The 12918-nt window shown below is 33.9% G+C and overlaps 1 pseudogene; it reads right to left on the bottom strand.

Annotated features, from left to right (window-relative positions):
• Positions 1-3731: 3731 nt before the first annotated feature.
• On the bottom strand, positions 3732-5971 carry LOC120175768 (annotated as a pseudogene).
• Between the last annotated feature and the right edge of the window lie 6947 nt (positions 5972-12918).

Below are 12918 nucleotides of genomic sequence, written 5' to 3'. Positions count from 1 at the left end.
ATATAGGTCTCTAATTGACGTGTATAAAAACCCTATGTACTCTCTTGTGTAAGATATAATTTATCGATTGGCAATGCTAGGTATTGTGGTGGACACTACATCCTTGACACTCCTCCTTATGCTCTCGTTACAAAGCACTCACCCACACCATTTATCTCTTACTTTATTTCAGTTTCTCCTACAGATGCAACTGTCGACATTGTGTTATGGCATTTTAGGTTAGGTCACCCAAGTTTTCCTTATCTTGAAAAATTATTTCCCAAATTATTTATTAATAAAAATCCCACATTGTTTTCTTGTGACATCTATTCTCTTGCAAAACACATTCGGAGCTCTTATTCTCATTCCCCCTACCCCTCCCGCTCACCTAAACCATTTTTCTTAATTCATAGTGACATTTGGGGACCTTCAGGAGTTACGGGTTTATATGGAATTCGTTAGTTTATTACTTTTATTGATGACCACTCTCATACCACTTGGACCTTTCTTATGAAGGAAAAATCTGAGTCTTATATAATCTTCAAATGATTCCATAAAATGATTGAAACATAATTCCAAAGTTCCATTGTCATCCTAAAATCTGATAATGGTGGGGAATACCTCTCTCAGTCATTGGGATCTTTCTTCTAAGAAAACGAAATAGTCCACCTCACTTCCTGTGACGATACTCCACAACAAAATGGGGTCGTCAAACGTAAAAACCGTCATCTTCTTGAGATAACTTGAGCACTCATTTTTTTCTTCTAATGTTCCAAAATACCTTTGGGTGAGGCTCTCTTAACAGCTACTTTTCTAATCAATCATTTGCCTAGTAAAATTATTGCCTTTAAGTGTCCACGGGATATCCTTTAACTAAATTCCCTCATTTCAAACCTTTTACGTCTTCCGTTCCTCTTCGTGTCTTTGGTTGTATTGCCTTTGTCCATGACCACAATCCCCATAAGTCTAAACTTGATCCTCGGGCAATTCAGTGTGTCTTTGTTGGTTATTCATCCCATCAAAAAGGTTATCGTTGCTACTCTTCTTATACAAAACGATTCTTCAAATCTATGGATGTCACTTTTCAAGAACATAAACTATTTTTCTCAAAAACCGAAATCCAAGTGGAGAGTGAGTATGAATTTCAATTTTTACCGATTATTACTAAGTTACCCATCAGTCCTTCTTCTACTGAAAAAACTATCACTCCACAACCTCCTAACACCACCACATCTGATAACGAAAATCAATCCACTAATCTTACCGACTCTCATAAAACACCCAGGCCATCTATTGATATTCTCATCTTCAAATGACGACCCAAACAAGCCCTACCTTCCACACCGCATCCAATGCATTGTCAAAAGCTAGAACCGGGTTTAAATCCATCGACAGACCAAGGAGATGGTGACCAAAGTAAGTTGGATGTGGTAATTGATACTAGTGAGTTATCAATTGCTCAAAGAAAGGGAGTTAGACGATGTGCAACTAATCCTATTAGTAAATTTATTACTTATGGGAAACTAATGTATGGTCTTAAGACTTTCACAGCTCAAGTTAATCATATTCACATTCCAGAAATCATAGAGGAGGCATTAAAAAGTCCTTAGTGGAAGAAGGCAGTTGAAGAAGAAATTTCAGCTTTAGAAAACAACAAAACTTGGGTCATCGTTGATCTACCTAAAGATAGGAAGCCAGTCGGCTGGAAATGGGTCTTTACTGTGAAATTCAAGGCAGATGGAAAAATTGAGAGATATAAGGCTAGACTTGTGTCAAAAGGGTTCACTCAGACTTATGGAGTTGCTATCAGGAGACCTTTTCTCCATTTGCAAAACTCAACACTGTTCGAGTTCTATTATCCTTGGCGGTAAACAAGGATTGGATATTTCACCAACTAGACGTGAAAATGCATTTCTCAATGGCAATCTTGAAGAAGAGGTCTATATGCAAGTTCCACCAGGAATTCATTCTGGAAATAACCGGGTATGTATATTACTGAAATCCTTATATTGTCTAAAACAATCACCTCGAGCTTGGTTTGATAGATTCACGAAGATAATATTATAAGACAACTACAAACAGTGTCAATCCGATCACACACTGTTTGTAAAAACTGCTCCTGATAAGAAGTCAATCTTGATTGTCTACGTTGATGATATCATCATCACGGGTGATGACTTAGTTGAAATCGAAAAGTTGAAGACTTTACTAGCAAAGGAATTTGAAACCAAAGATTTAGGAACTCAAAGATATTTCCTGGACATGGAGGCAGTCAAAGAACACCAGGACATGGGTTGATTTTCAGAAAACATGACAGAACAAAACATGTGGAGATCGAGAGACACTTTATTGCAGAAAAAGTAAATGACAGAACTGTGAATCTAAACTACGTCTTTTCGCAAAATCAACTAGCCGATGTATTGACCAAGGCACTTCCAAGGATTTCCTTTGACGAAATTACATCCAAGCCGGGTCTTCACAATATTTACTCCCCAGCTTGAGGGGGAGTGTAAGTAGTGTTTAAGTTAAACTCTTCTTCATAATTTATCTCTAAATCTACTACTTAATTTGTAGAAAAGATGACTCCTATTTTATTTGGGTCTCTAATTCATGTGTATAAAAAGCCTATGTACCCTCTTGTGTAAGATGCAATTTTTTTCCTTTTAATAAAAGAATTATAATTCTCTCACTTCCAGAAAAATCTAGTTCTTTACAAGTACTAGTGGCTTGAATCCATAAATTTATCTTTTTTTGTTTTAACTTGATCCGTAGGTCATGCGAAGATACAATGTTCTGGAGCCTTACGAGAAGCTGAAGGAGCTAACTAGGGGAAGGGTGGTTACGAAAGAACATATAAGGGAATTTATTGAAGGTTTGGAATTACCTAAAGAGGCTAAGACCGATCTAATGAAGTTAACGTCACATTCGTATGTCAGCGCAGCCGTTGAATTAGCGAAGACAGATTCAACTGTGTACATGGTCAATGGAACTGAGGTCTTTGAAACGTGTCGTTGATAAGATTTAGCCAAGAAACTAATTGTCAACCTGCATTTTTAGTGTCTTTTGCACCATATATGAGAGAGCTGATTAAGTATTAAAACGATAAATGTGAGTTATTCCTTTCAAAAAATAAATCAGACAGGGTACAAGCTTTAGATAAAATACTTGCTGATCAATTGCTATACTAGAAATTATTATGTTCGTATGGTGAAATGAACTCCGACCTGAAATTTTGTAAGAAATCTTAGGCCCAGGTTACTTAATGTAATTCTTTTTTATTACAGAATTCATTGGTGACATAGTTCTGCCGACTCTCAGATTTACAATTGCCATCCTTTCCTCGCTCTCTCCAATCTTCGACGATAAAGATGTCAATGCTGACCGATGGTGACCTTTTGATGTCAATAGGGAGTAGTGACTAACGAGTAATGATGAGAGTTTTTGGTTAAATTTAAAGATCAGATTTATATTGTATAAAGTTTAAGGTTAAAATGATATTTCATCTATGGTTTAAGGTTAAATTAATATTTTATATAAATGTCATACGTTAAACATATCACCTTATCAAATATATAAGTTAATAACTTAGTGATCAAAATATGTCAATCGATAAAGTGATCAAATTTTAATATAAATGACTGAAACATTTTAAATTTGACGAATAAAAATATGTAAACATAAAAGAAGGTGATCAATCCAATACATTATCCTCACAAAGCTTACTAAAACATCGCAAAGTTCCAAGCTGCTGCATCAAGAAATGAAACCTGCTTCTTTCTCTGACCCTATTCTCCTTTGAAATTCATTTAGAAGCATTTCCTGTGGACTATTGCTGGACCTGATTCGTGGTACTCGGCCTTTGCGATCCACATCTGGAACCCAAATATTAGGCCGAATCAGTATGCTGATACATCGGTTATATACATAAAAGATGTTTGCGGATCAAAGGTATGGTAACTTACTTGTTGGAAGGTGCTTAGGGAAGCCAAGATCGAACCTCCGATCCAGACACTGTACTTCCGTTCAGGTTGAGCAACAACCTTGATCTTCATGCTGCTGGGAGCGAGTGCGGTAATCTCCTTGCTCATTCTGTCAGCAATACCTGGGAACATGGTTGTAGCCCCGCTAAGGACGATATTGCCATACAAGTCCTTCCTGATATCCACGTCGCACTTCATTATGGAATTGTATGTGGTCTCGTGAATGCCTGCAGCTTCCATACCGATCAAGGATGGTTGGAAAAGCACTTCGGGGCATCGGAAACGTTCAGCACCGATGGTAATAACCTGACCGTCTGGTAATTCGTAGCTCTTCTCTACTGATGAGCTTGTTTTCGAGGTCTCCAGCTCCTGTTCGTAGTCAAGAGCAATGTACGAGAGCTTTTCCTTAACATCTCTCACGATTTCCCGTTCAGCTGTGGTGGTGAATGAATATCCACGTTCAGTCAAAATTTTCATCAAGTAATCAGTCAGGTCTCGCCCAGCCAAGTCGAGACGAAGAATGGCATGTGGGAGAGCATAACCCTCATAAATTGGGACAGTGTGGCTGACACCATCTCCGGAATCCATCACAATGCCTATCATAAAAAAGGGCAGAAAGATGTTACATCCCTACTCTCTCGAATAGCAAAAAATATGATCCACTTTAAACTCGATTCAACTCCAACAGTAAATATTCAATGAGTTCAGTTCTCAAGCCAATAGGTCGATTTCTCGTCAAGAAATACGAAAACACACAGATTAAACTGAATGTATCAAAGGTTTATCGATTAAACGATGCTTACCAGTTGTACGACCACTGGCATAAAGTGAGAGCACCACCTGAATAGCGACATACATAGCTGGGCATTGAAGGTGTCAAACATGATTTGGGTCATTTTCTCGCGATTAGCTTTCGGGTTGAGAGGAGCTTCCGTAAGGAGGACCGGGTGCTCTTCCGGGGCAACACGAAGCTCATTATAAAAGGTATGATGCCAAATCTTTTCCATATCATCCCAGTTGCTCACAATACCATGCTCAATAGGGTATTTCAAAGTTAAAATACCTCTCTTTGATTGAGCTTCATCACCAACATATGCATCCTTCTGGCCCATGCCAACCATCACACCCATGTGACGTGGACGACCAACAATGCTAGGGAATACGGCTCGGGGAGCATCGTCCCCTGCAAATCCGGCCTAAAACATAGCATTAATACATTTGAATTACATCGTATCAAAATGCATAAACATCAACCTTAACTGACATGATACTTAAATCATATTTAGAGAAAAAAACACAAGATTCCCACACAAATGAAAACTTCCGAATGATTTACCTTAACCATTCCTGTTCCATTGTCACAAACAAGTGGATGAATATCCTCCCCGTCTGCCATCTTCTACGACCTGCAATTCATAACAAAAACAAAATATTATCTCCTGGGATAAATATACAACTTACAAAGAAAAAAAATAATGAATAGAAAGCTTAGATATTTTCAGAAATTCAAGCGATGAAATATTCAGAAAGATATTGAACCAAATCAAAATAGAAGCCAATCCTTCTGTAATTTAATTTTCCATGAATATATATATATATATATATATATATATATATATATATATATATACAATCTTCGTTGATTTTATTTCATTTTGGGTCTATAAAATCAGAATTCAAGCATCGTTAAATCTCATTAAGAATCTAGAATCTAAAGCATCATCAAAACAGATCAGCTAAGACCTAAGTAAAAACACACACAAAAATAAACCAAATGCTTAAAATGGAATCGTTTTTCTTTATTTCGATCAAAACATAGAAAACCAAACTCATAAAACAAATCAAAGCCATCGAAAAACTATTAATAAAAGAACAACACGGTTAAAAGAAAATCAAGAGATACCAGCAGATCTAATTGAAAGGTGAGGGAAGGACCACCTTTTGAAAATCTAAGGCGTGTTTGATGGGGAAGAAAGTGAGGGTTACAGTCTTACAGAGGAACTGGTTCTTTGAAATGCAGAGGAAAGCAATAGAAATGAAAGGAGTATAAGAAGGTGACAAGAGCAAATATGGGCCGTTGGATTCTTTGTAATGAAAATGCGTCATTGGGCTCACAGTACCCACGCTTTAATAATACAAAGGTTTAATATATAAAAAAGTGCTTAAACTATATCATTTTCTCATTTAGGTATTTAATTTTTTTCGGTCAATCTAAGAGTCTAACGTTATAAATATTATTATTTTAAGTGTCTCGATCGTAAAAGTTTTTAAATATTTTTTGTTAATTGACACATATCTTTATATTTTTTCTTTGAAATATTTATTTTAAAAAAAATAGAAGTTACAAAAAATTCAAAATTTCTTTAAAACTAAAAAAACTCAAATTCTTAAAGTATCTAATTTCAATCTTCATTTCAAGCCGTCTTCGGCCATTGTCTGTATCACCACCCATTCACTAACCGAACATTATATTTTTTATCATTTAAAACCCCTAAATACTTAAACTCTTAAATCTCTAACTCTAAATTTAATAGATGGGATCCTAAATCCCTAATCCAAGATTTATTGGGTGGAAATATTAATGGGAATAAGGAGGGAAGGGGATGGAAGAGGAATCAAAAAATTTTCCATAGAGAAAAATGTAAAGGGAGAAGGACGGGGGAGTAGAGTTGGGTATATGGGCTAAGGCATGCGGGCTACCCGTTTAATCCGCGGCTCGTGCGGGCTTTGGACATCAAAAATTGAAGCTCGTTTAAATTGCGGGTTTTTAGCCCGGACCGTTAAACTCGCGGGTTTAATAGGTATAACCGCGGGTAGCCCGCAATAGCCCGCTTAATTTAAAATTTATAAATTTTAGAGAAAATAAACTTAAAAAATTTTATTGAAAAAGAAAATAAATTACCTATAAATATAATGTTACTTATAATCATTCTAGTTCTTAAATTTATTAGGGCATTTGTCATAATTCTACCGTTGTTTGATATTTTTTTCATTTACAATGTATCAAATTATTCTTCATTTTAAAAAATAAAAATTAAAAGATTTATATAGTATTTTAGTCTTATAAAATTTACATCATTATCACTTTGGTTTTCAAAGATTTTTTTATTTAATTTTGATCTTTATTTTTTTCATGAAGTATGTTATCCATTTCGTTCTTTAATTATAAAAAGTCACGTGATATTCTAATAAGATATCACATTACACGTAATATTTGGATTAAAAATAAGAAAGAAAAGTAAAAGAAAAATAAAAACATACTTTTCAACTTTTAAAGGCTTTTACAAAAGATAAATTGTTAGATTTGTATAATGTTTGACTTTATTGAATTTTTCTGTTTGAATTTCTCCTTACAGACACTTTTGTGTCTTCATATTATAGCCTTGAATAATCGTGTTTTATAAAAGTATAATGTGGTTATCGTTTTATTTTTTTTAATTTTTTTTAATTTGGTGATATAAGTGAATATTGTTTTTTTAATTTGAGTTTAAGTAATTATATCGTTATATATATATATATTAATGATTAAAAAATAAAAAAATATATTATTTTATAATCATTTCCTGTTATTTAAAATAAAATTTAAATATTATTTATTATTTTGACGGTGGTACCTTACTTTTCAAGTTACTGAATCATTTTTAAAGGTGTAGCAAGTTAAAACATTATTTTTTATTGTATTTAAAGCATTTAAAATTATTTTTATTTAACGGGCCGTGGGTAAGCCCGTTTAATTCGCTGATTAAATGGACGGGCCGCAAACCTTAGAATTCAAAATCGTTTATGATTGCAGATTTTTTAACCTACTCCGTTTAAGCCCGCACCGCCAAAATCCGCTGACTAAACGGGCGGGTTGCCCGTATACCCACCTATACGGGGGAGGGAGTACCCTGGAGGGAAGGGGGAGAGGGACGGGGTGCCATGATAGCAGGAGGGAAATCGGAAGATGATATGTGGGAGAGGGGATGATTGAGAATAATATTTTTTTTTAAATTTAAATTAATATTTTTATTTTTAATAAAAATTCAAAAAATATAAATATAATACATGTCGCTTAACAAATTTTTTAACGGTTGTTAAGTTATAGGTACCTAAATGATAATATTAGAAATGTTAGACACCTAAATTGACTGAAAAAGGATTAGACACCTAAATGTGAAAAGAGATATAATTTACGCACTTATTTTTAGATTAAGCCTAATAATAAATATAAAATATCTTATTGGTCACTTATATTTCATATTTGTAAATTTCTATTCATTTTTTAAAAAAGGTTTAATTATTTATATTGATTTATTAAATGTGTTCATTATTGTTATATTTTATTCACTAAGTCGTCAATTCTTATTAGTTTGATGATTTTATATGCTAATAAAATAAATTAAATTTTAATGTGACCATTAAACTTTAGATAAATTATTATTTTAATCTCTAAACTTTGATAAATTATCATTTCGACCCATAAATTTGAATAAAGTCTCTCATTGTTGATTGCCAAAAACCATCATCATTAGTTGCTATAAAATTGTTACCAATGATCATTAGGTCCCAAAATTTTCAATTTACTCATGTTGGTATCTTAAATGTGAATCTAGTGTATATTTCACCAAAAATGTCTTCATATTAGAATTATTGAGAATGATATTTATAATAAAATTTAAAAAAAATAAATAAATCATCCATTCACTGATGACCTCCATGTGAATCGGTTCTATAGTGCAATCATCGTTGATTACACAAAAAAGTTCTTCATATTATATGATCTTCAATAGAACCATCATCAACAGCAGTTTACCGGACATTATCTTACCTGAATGAGGAGTATTGCTTTATTGACGCACTTGAGTTTTACAGTGTTGCTAATGACCTATAAAGAATAATGACTAGGGAGGCGTCTGATCAATTAGCTCGCTGTTAAATGAAATCGGTAAAAATATGAAGAATGAAAATTGTGAATATGAGGTCAATGGCTGGAATGGTTGTGGTGGTATGGGTAAAGGAGCACTTCCACTCAATATAGATGTGCATACAACATACATTGGGTTAGGTAGTATTAATGAGTAAAAATCTTACATTGACTCCATGGGGCTGGAACATACTATATCGACGAGCCAATAACATCAAATATGTAAGTTGTTTAGGTACATACAATGTTGAAGAGGACAATTCGAAAGGGTTCCCTCTTTTTTTATTCTCTCTTACTCGATTAATTAAGACCCGATGATAATGCGTCGCTAAATATTTTTCCCTTAACTAATGAATTAATCAGACTCAATCCATCTTGAATATTAGATATCCCTTACTGCAACACATAAATCATTGCATATATTCTTCAGAAATCATCACATCCAATCTCTGAATAATTTGTCAGTCAAGTATACGACTTTCGCGTGAATCTCACATCGCTAACCAATTTACATGTGTTGGTACTGCTCATGTAAGTATGGGCATTGTATCCCATATTGGGAGGAAATATTCCTTGCGAAGGTTATTTAATGAGTTTCCTCTCCCATCCTTTGTTGAATGTGGATAATGTATCTTTGAAACGTCTCAGCTTGTGGTTGTCGATAATGTATCTTTGAAACGTCTCTGTGTTTTTATCTTTTTAAAGAAAATATGAAATTTTAAATTATTTTTTGTTAAATAGAAATGAGTTTCTTTAAAACATATTTATAGGCTAAATAAAATTTTCAAACTGGTAAATTGATTTGTTGTAATTATTTGTAATTAGATGGCAAATTTGACTATTGAAATTTCCATGGTTGAACCGAAACATCTTTCCGACTAAGTTCGAACCATAATGTGTAGACAACATATTAATTGTTGATTTTATCAGCTAATAAACGAGCCTTGATTTTAGCTGTTTATCTTGCTGATTTAATAGTTGTTTAAACAATTATTTTTCTATTCGAATCTCGAGTATTTTGTGATCAGGTTCAGCCAACTGTATCAGAGGAACTACATAAATTAATTACCTGATTAATTTAAAAAATAAATGTTTATGACTGATTAATTTTGATGATTTTAACCTTTTCGTTCAACCTATAAATAGATATGATTTTCTTAATTTTCAAATCATCCAAAAAATCAAAGCATTTATATCTTTTATGAATCCTCTTAAAGTTACTTTCTTTTCCGGTGAGAAGAGAAATTCCAAAATTGTCCACTTCGATCTTCGAGTGTATGATTATTCGAAGCTATCGTGTTAACATCAGGTGACGTATGACTACAAAAATGATTACACCTATCGAGACGAAATCGTTTTTAAGGTATTGATTTTATACCACAACACGGTTAATTCTTTGTTGTTTTCATTTGTTGTTATTATTTCCTAGTTAGTGCTAACAATTCGATTTTGCAGTACATTATACCAACAATTTAGAAATAATTTCAAAAACTGCAAAATGTCAAACACTTTGGCTAAGCTTGTTCTTGACATATCCAAGCTCGATGCATTTGATGGGACCATTATCAGAGGTGGTCTTAGTGAATAGTTATTTTCTTCAAACAACAAGACTTTGAGTACGTGCTGCTAAAGTCGATGCCCCAGTCCACCTCCTTTTCTTTAGATGACGCTTTCAATGTTGTTGGAGGTGACTTTACTCCCACCTCTAACAGTGCTAGGCAAAGAGAAGGTTTTACTAAAGCTGACTTCTAATAAAACCTTAGCTTTAAAGAATGTTCTATATGTACCTATCCTACTTAGAAATTTTATTAGTGGTGTGTTACTAAATAAGGAAAGTATTAAACTAGTTTTCAAAGCAAATAAAATCATATTTTCCCGTAAAGGTGATTATGTAGGGAAATGTTATTTAAGTGGAGATTTATTTGTAATCGAGGCGCAGTTTAATGAAAGTAATAAAACAATCACACCTATTTATATTTTTGAGACTCTTGATATGTGGCATGCTAGATTAGGACATGTGAATATTCATTGTATCACCATAATCTGATACGATCCAAAGTCCAAAGAATTTGAATGTCACACAAAATCATCGAAGTGGCTAACCATTTCTTTCATTTAAAACACCATGTATTTGTGAAAAGTCATCAATAATAGTAATAAAATCCTTTTTATAAATCAAAGCTCCATTAAAAAATTTAAAACAATTAATATAACTTAAACTTTACAAATCATAATGCATAAGTAAGTGTCTTATGAATATACATGCACAATACCAGTAACCAACCAATACTCTGTGAGGAATGCAAGGTATCCTGCTGCGACGATGCCCCTCAAAGGGCTCAATATACTAACATACAAATGAAAACATCTGAATGCTAAACTTACATAGCCCAATAGTATAGTCGTTAAAGCAACATATTAATCTCATAAACATAAGCATGCTAGAAGATATGGCAATAAGCAGTGTATACATGCATGATCCTAATCAAGTGCTACCTCTTTAGTGTAAGTCTCACACTTCCCTTAGTTTTTACTAAGGGTCTCTCCTTGAGTAACGTATACTAGGGCTCTAATCTCAACATCATCCTATAACGCATCATCATGCAACACACAGTGATATCACCCAGTATCATAAAGATGTTAGGTACAATCATACAACAAAAAGTAATCATCATAGTGTAGCTCGGGGTCATATAGCATCACGAAACTCATACTCTTATTTGCTTTCTACTGGTAACTTAGGATAGATCTGGGTAATACATCATCAGTATCTCCCTATTACCTTAAGGCTAGGTCTATGTCACACAACATTGGCACCTTGCCAAGCTAGTTTACTCCTCTAGAGTACTAGGAACGTGTATGGCTCACATAGAATTAGTAAAACATTCAACTATAGACTAAAGTGCTCTCGCACTGACTTGGATATAGTCAGATATTTCTCAAACAACTGGAGGATCATCACTCACACACAAGTAACTTGGGTGACCTCATCGTTTCCTGAGTGGAAAAAAGGCATAAGTCTTATGGAATCTTACCTCATAAGATTATTATGATTATCACAAATGTAACATTATTATCACATTATTATCTTGTCATTATTATTAATTACAACACAAGTAGGTGAGATCGTTCCCTCATTCACTACTAACTTGTTCATTTTCTCTCCTAGAATATTATACAATAGCTTATTAATATTTTAGTGCTTTATGCCCTTAAGGCAATTCATAACCATTTCTACCCAATTGGTATATTATAACTAGCTCAACACTCAATTCGAATATAATTCATTAACAACGACTCCATAGTCATTCTCATCGCACTTCCCATCGATTTGCCCTTGAACTGATAGGGTAACTTGCACATCCTTAATTATAGGTGATCATGTAGTACTCGTTCTCTTCTACCACAATAGTCACGTCATTCAACGACTTAATCACTAACATATTTTTTAAAATAATCCTTTGTTCACGATTACTCAATCCATGTTCGATTGATGATACTCATACGTATTTCATCTAGTATGGTTACTCCGGTTTTAACTTACTCCTACGAGTGTTTTCTAGGGACCTTTGGCCATTTATGTCCCTCACGGACTAAGTTCCACCATTACGAATCATCCTTAGCTCTTATAGGCCTTAACGAGGTCAAAACTAACTATCCAAGGTGGGTAGTATCCATACTCCACTTGTAATATCGATACTTTAGCGTCAAGTATATTCCACTTATAGTATTGATACCCAGGGTCAAGTCGGTACCAAGAATGGTTTCCATTACTAAACAAATGACCCAATGTCGATACTTTATACCCTGAGTATCCATACTGTAGGGGCAGTATCAATACTCTCACTAGCAGTATCGATATTCCTTTCTTTAAAACCCCAAAATTCATCCCAATTCATCCAATATCGATATTTTTCATCTAGTATGGATACTCGAACATAGAAATGTCTTATTTAAGCTTGGAAAACACGTAAAAATCGCTCTAAAGGTCTTAGTTTGATTTCTAATCATGTGATAAAGCTTTAGGAAGTTACTTAGGGTCATTTAGCACTA

This window comes from Hibiscus syriacus, unplaced genomic scaffold (genome assembly GCF_006381635.1).
Source record: "Hibiscus syriacus cultivar Baekdansim isolate YM2019G1 unplaced genomic scaffold, ASM638163v2 tig00112215_pilon, whole genome shotgun sequence".
NCBI classification, from domain to species: Eukaryota; Viridiplantae; Streptophyta; class Magnoliopsida; order Malvales; family Malvaceae; genus Hibiscus; species Hibiscus syriacus.
The sequence above is the reverse complement of the archived record's forward strand: the minus strand, read 5'-3'. Positions and strand labels throughout refer to the sequence as shown.